A 6,799-nucleotide genomic window follows, 5' to 3' on the forward strand; every position below is an offset into this window, starting at 1 on the left:
AACACCTCCTTCCTCTCCCAACACCCTGGCTGGTACCCGAGCCTCAATATTTCCTTTCTCCAGCATTAGATTTTAATTTTGTGGGGAAATTCATTGTTTGAATAGTCTGAAGCTAAAGGGAGGGAGGGAGACAGTGTCTCTTTAGACTATTTCTTTCTTGTCAGGACAGTTAGAGGATAGATGGTGTCCCCAAAGCGGCAAGAACAGCTCAGCCATCAGGAATCCCAGCTATGCTGCTCAGCTATCAGAACGTGACATACCAGGCTACAGATTCCCCATGGTGTCCCGAGTCCACCACATGGACAGACCACTGAAAACCAAGAGTTCTAAACATATCTCTTACCGGCGGGCATGAACACAAACACAAAAGTTTCAGCACTGATCTGCCCTCAAAGAGTGAAAGAAACATTAGCTTGGGAATCTGACTTGGGAGTAGGTAGCCACGGTTCACTGGGCTTTTCCTTCTTGAAAGATCCCGAGGGCAAATTAGAGGCTCATTACCATGACTGGCTGTCGTCATCACAGTAAGTAGAAGGTCACAGAGTCCTCCTCTCTCCCCGCTTGGCTAATCGCTGACTCCTGCTGTGAGTGTGGAGGATGGGGTGGGTGTAGAAGAGGGACAGCCTTCAGAACAACTTGGGCAGCTGTCCAAAAGATGCCTCAGGTCACCTTCTGTCTTGAGGGTCTGCATAGGCTTAGCATGGTGGAGCAACTTAAGCAGGCACCTTCTGAGTCCCAGGAGGCAGAAAAGCCAGTAGCAGATCAGAGCCAAGTGACTGAAAGCCACCCCCAATCCCTCACAGCCTGGCATCAATCCAGTTCCTACTTGAAGCTGCCTCTGGGATAGTGGGATGGATCAGTGGCAAAGTGGGGACATACTTTTTGCCCAGTGGATACAATCAGTGAGAACCCAAAAGAAGAAAAAAAGATTAAGATAGGGTCTCATGTATCCCAGTCCCCAATTCACTATGGAAGCTGAGGATGACCTTGAACTTGTGGTCTTTCTGCCTCCACCTACTAAATGCTAGTAGGGTTACAATTGTGCACCACTGTGCCCAGCTTATGAGATGCTGAGCATCAAACCCAAAGTTTCCTGCATGCTAGGAAAGTTCTCTACCAACTGAGCTACAAACCTTCCAAGGTTTGTCTTTTTTAATAAGAGACATTCGGGGTCACATGTGCCAAAAGATGGGAGTAGTGGTAGCAGAAAACAGCCTAGAAGCATACACCCAGTGTTTAGTTGGCTGTTAGGCTGGGTACTAAGAGGCAGGAGATACTGAAGAGGAACCCATGGAGATTTGGTTCTTCACACTGCTACCAGCTCCTGGAGTACATGTGAGGCCAAGGTTTATGGAACCCACACTGCACCACAGGCCTAACTGGGGCCTGGATATTTTAATTTAGCTGACACAAAATTTCAGGGCATGGAAAGAACAAAGCTAAATTCTTAGACAAGATGTACCAAGAATCATGTCTAGTTTGTTACCCCAAAAATCTTTATTCTTCTTTGAAATCTCATAAACTACTCTCTGCATTTCTCTCAACCTGGTGTTCCAAGGCCTCATCAAAATGACACCCTGAGCTATGTTTTCAACATTCAAAGGTTTTTTTTTTAAAGCCCCAAATCCCAAACTCTTCTACATTCTTCCTGTAAATCAGTTCCAAAGGTCTAAGAACAACATAGTCAGGTTCATCACAATAACAACCCCACTCCTGGTACCAATTGTACATCTCATACATATTTTCTATTGGTGTACAAGAAACCTTGACAAAAGCAACTTAAAGGAGAAAAGGTTTATTTTGGCTCACAATTTGAGGGTACAGGCCATTATAGCAGTTCTGGTAGCAAGAGCTTAAGATAACAGATTATACTGTGTCAGCAATCAAGAAGCAGAGAGTAGGGCCTGGAGAGATGGCTCAGCAGTTAAAAAACTCAAGACTTCTAGAGGTTTTGAGTTCAATTTTCAGCAACAACATGGTGGCTCACAACCATCTGTAATGGGGTCTGATGCCCTCTTCTGTTATGCTAGTGTACATAGAGCACTCACATACATTAAACAAACAAATCTTAGTGGAGAATGTTGAATGCTTACTTGGCTAGTTTTCTCTTATTTATGCAGCCCAGGAAAATAGGTTGATACCCATATATTGAGAATGGGTCTTCCTTTCCACCTCAGTTAACCTGATCAAGATAACCCTTCATAGGCATCTCCAGATGTTCATCTCCTTGGTAATTATATTATAGAGCCTGTCAGGTTAACACTCAACATAAATTAATGAGCAGAGAAATCATGGCAAGCGGAGCATGAGGCAGCTGATCACAGTGCATCCACAGCCAGGAAGCAGGGGAAATAGAAATGCTGATATTCAGTTCCCTTATTCCTTTAACTCAATCTGGGACCTGACTCATCAGTGGTGCTACTCACATCTGAGTGAGTCTTTCATCTTCAGTTAAGCTTTTCGTAGAACAGCACCACAGATACATCCAGAGTTGTTTCCTCAGTGATTGTAAGTCCATTCCAGTCAACAAAGAGTCAACATCACAATTCTACTCCCTAACACCATGACAAACACATCCCTTTATTTACTTATTTATCTTTGAAAGGAACACACACACACACACACACACACACACACACACACACACACACCTTAACTTTTTTTTACCATGTTCTTCAACTTTATTCAAGTGCATTTATTATCAATATCCCAGAAGTATGTAACATACTCAAAAAATAATTTCATGCTAACAAAAGGAGGTGCTCACTTTACTCCTGTTTGGCTTCATTCCAGGCCACATAGACAAGCGACCAAAACCACGTGAAAGCAAACAGTGGTAACAGCTGCAGCTTAGAAATGGCTGTCTCTATTGGACATCCTGAGGGCACCTTCATGTCTATAAGGTTTCGTTGTAAAGTACAACCCAATAGGAACTGTGCTAGTTAAATCTGTACACAGCAGGAGTGTCTTCAGGGTTGAAGCTAAGGCTGAAGCATGTTCCATATTCATTTTACCAAATCATTCCGAGGTGTGGTGGCAGCAGATGTCAGGTAGTTTGCAGGGCTCTGGGAAGATGACAGTACCAGGCAGGTCACCCAACCTTGCACTTCTGATCCTCCTACAGACACATCACCAAACCCAGTCTACACTGTGCTGGGATTCAGCCAGGTTTTAATGCAAGATACATGAGTACTTCTACCAACTTAGTTACATTCCCCACCCCAAATACATTGTTTTAAATAATAACATTGTATTTTTGTACTCTATCATCTCATAATGCAAAATGCATTTAATCCATCTCCATATTTCTTTAACAGTCTCAACACTATTCAAAAGTCTCAACTCTTTTCTGAGATTTAATACTATCTCCCTTCCTCCCCACACACATACCAGGGACCAAACATGAGTCTTTATTGACCTTGGCTATTTGAGGGGGATGAAGGTGGGAGCCATGGGTGGTATAGATGCCAGGCTTCATGGGCTTGTAGGGAATGGAGAACTCATCCAGGCAGTAGCAGATCAACTTAGTTTGATCTCCACCTGGTTGAAGTTCTTGCTGTTGTACGCACCCACCATACTGTCTACCATCTCAGGCAGCACGATCATGTCCCTCAGGTAGGTCTTCACCACCTTGGGCTTCTGCATGGGTGGCACTTCCTTCTTGGCCTTTCTCTAGTGCTGGAGTAGTGAGTGAGTGCTGTTCCCATCCCAGGCCACAGTTCAGCCACTTCTGGCTAACGCTATACAACGGTTTCATCTGCTCACAGGGCATGTCTGGCAGCTGGTCCAGGTGCACACCACTGTAAGTGAACTCGAAGAAGGTTCACTTCTTCTAGTCCACTACACCCATCTTGGCGGCCGCATGGAAAGGGAGGTGTTGGCTGTGTCTGGGTACTACTGTCTTTTAACTGAGTTGTATAAAATCACAAACAAGCTACGTACGCCTAAGCTACAATGGAATCAATACCTCCATTCCAAAACGGAGGAATAAGGATATCGTAAGGAATAACTAAAGCAAGACCATAACCCAAAGGGAAAAGCACCAAATCCTGGAGCTCTGTATTCAGTATCTGGGGCGAGTGATAGAGTCATCTGGACTCTAAAGAACATGGGAAGTTCTGCCTCTCTCTTGAGCCAACTTGATTCTGCCTACTGCTTTGCTTGGCAGTAGTCCCTTGGTTCTGACATCTCCAATATCTTGGGGTCTTCACTCTGAGTCTCATTCAGTGGTCTCGCAAGATCTTCTCACGGCCTCTGACTCTGCCACACATTGTCTTACGTCAGAGGCTGTCTGGACACACAAGACTCCACAACTTCCTTTCAATCTTGAATTCCTCATACCTATAAAACCAGCACCATAGGGAGAACAGTACAGAATTCTATAGCCAGCCAAGGGCATAGGCCCCACTGGACTACAGTTGCACCACGTTCTGTATGCTGACCACAGGGAAATACTGACCTAGGCAGTTTTGTTTTTAATTTCATTTTTTTAAATGAATTAATTTTGTTCTGATCATTTTTTACTCCCTCGAACCACAGTTGCAGCAGCTGGTGAAAAACTTGCTTAGGGAGTTGCTCTCTAGGAACAAGCAAGGCTTAAGGTTCTCAGGCTTAGCTGGAATAGTGTGGACCTCCAGGCACCTTTTCCACTGTGTAGAGCAGGCAGTTTACCTTCTGTAACAATGTTAATCCTTCAGTCACAGCCTCCCTGCCAGTGTGTAACTAGACTGAAACCTTAAGAGTCCCAGTGTTCCTTTACTCCTTCAACTACACCATCTTCATTTCTTCCCTTCCCCCTTGTTACTTTTTCATTGGGGACCAGGCTAGGGATAATTAGGAATAATTGAGGAAGAACATTCAGTGCTGTGCTCTTCTGAAATTTCCTTTGCCAAAGAAAGTACATTACATTTTTATTTTAATATCTTTTTTTAGTTTTTTTTATATGCATCTGTGTTTTGCCTGTGTATGTGTCTGTGTGTGGGTGTCAGATCCCCTAGAACTGGAGTCACAGGCAGTTGTGAGCTGCCGTGTGAGTGTCTGAAATTGAACTGGGTCCTCTGGAAGAGCAGCCAGTGCTCTTAACCGCTGAGCCATCTCTCCTTAATATAACATTTTTATTAACTGAGAATTTCATATAATATATTTGATCGCCCCTCTCATTTCTCTCCCAAGCCCCTGATCCCTACCAACATCACGTCCTCTTTCGTTTTCTTTAAGGTCTATTACTTAGCCTTATGCAGTTCTGAGGTAGCAGGCAGAATGCAGCCAGATTCCTTGTTAAATATTCCACGATTGGCCTCTAGCCCAAGTCCTAGGAACGTCCTTGCTCCCCTCTGAAATCTCACAAGCTGAGCCTCCACTGTTTGCATTGTTCAGCATTACCGCCTTCCAAACTTCTATTGGCAGAGCCCGATACGCTGTGCCGATGGCATTCACAGATTGACAGTTCCACAGGCACAGAGGAAAGGCAACAGTCACGGAGAGCATGGCCGCAGCCACAGGAAGCTGGCTGACCAGTCTTATCTACACAGAAAACACAGAAGTGAGCCAAGACTATCGACTCTTAAGCCCAGTGACACGCTCCCTCCAAAAGCACTCCATAACTTCCAAAGTAGCACCAGCGACCAGAATCAAGCTCCCAAATTCATGAGCCTATGGCAGACATTCCTCATTCAAACCACAGCACTGTGTTTACCGCACACAGGCATCTTCTCTGGGTTTGACACCAGCACTGCAAAATGAACAACTATTATAAAAATCCCTGCTCAGGGCTCATTTTGGAGTTTGTTGCTGGGTTACTACTGCTTTCTTTCGTGTCATTGTGTTTCCTTGATTATCTGCTTTTAATTTTTATTTTAAATGAACTTCCTGCCTCTCAAACACTGGGAGACAGGCATGAACTATCACACCTAGCTGAATGTTTATTCTTTCAAGTTTCCCACCGCTGCCAATGTGTAAGAAACTACACCCCTTGTAGCTTAAAAAGTTTTTAAGGCTTGCTTTTTATTTTTTGTTTCTGCCAAGACAGGGTTTCTCTGTGTAACAGGCCCTAGTTTTCCTGGAACTTGATTCATAGACCAGGCTGGCCTCAAACTCACAGAGATCCATCTGCCTCTGAGGTATCCATGCATGCACATGTATGTATACCTCATGTATGATAATGTGTGATCATGTATGATCATGTGGGGCAGTCAGAGGACAACTTGAGTGAGTCAGTTCTCTCCTCTGACCACATGGGTTCTGGGGATTAACCTCAAGTTGCCAGACCTGAGGCACCTTACCCTCTGAAACGGTTTGGATATGCTTGGCCCAGGGAGTGGCACTATTAGGAGGTGTGGCCCTGTTGGAGTAGGTGAGTCACTTTGGGTGTGGAGTTAAGACCCTCACCCTAGCTGTCTGAAAGTCAGTCTTCCACTAGCAGCCTTCAGATGAAGATGTAGAACTCTCAGCTCCTCCCGCACCATGCCTGCCTGGATGCTGCCATGCTCCTGCCTTGATGATAATGGACTGAACCTCTGAACCTGTGAGCCAGCCCCAGTTAAATGCTGTCCTTGTTAAGAGTTGCCTTGGCCATGGTGTCTGCTCACAACAGTAAGACCCTCAGACAGCCACTGAGCCACCTCTCTGGCATCCCCTCCAGGCTTTACTGACAACTTTTTAGGAGAGAAGCGCAGGTACCACAGTTCAGTCTAGCTAGGGATCTGAAGGCTCTGACATTTGCTGTGGATTTACCTGCCCTACACATCAGTTCCTTCTTGTCTTCTCGCCATCCTGAAAGCCAGGTCCCATGTGTAGGGGC

This window comes from Rattus norvegicus, chromosome 13 (assembly GCF_036323735.1).
Source record: "Rattus norvegicus strain BN/NHsdMcwi chromosome 13, GRCr8, whole genome shotgun sequence".
NCBI classification, from domain to species: domain Eukaryota; kingdom Metazoa; phylum Chordata; class Mammalia; order Rodentia; family Muridae; genus Rattus; species Rattus norvegicus.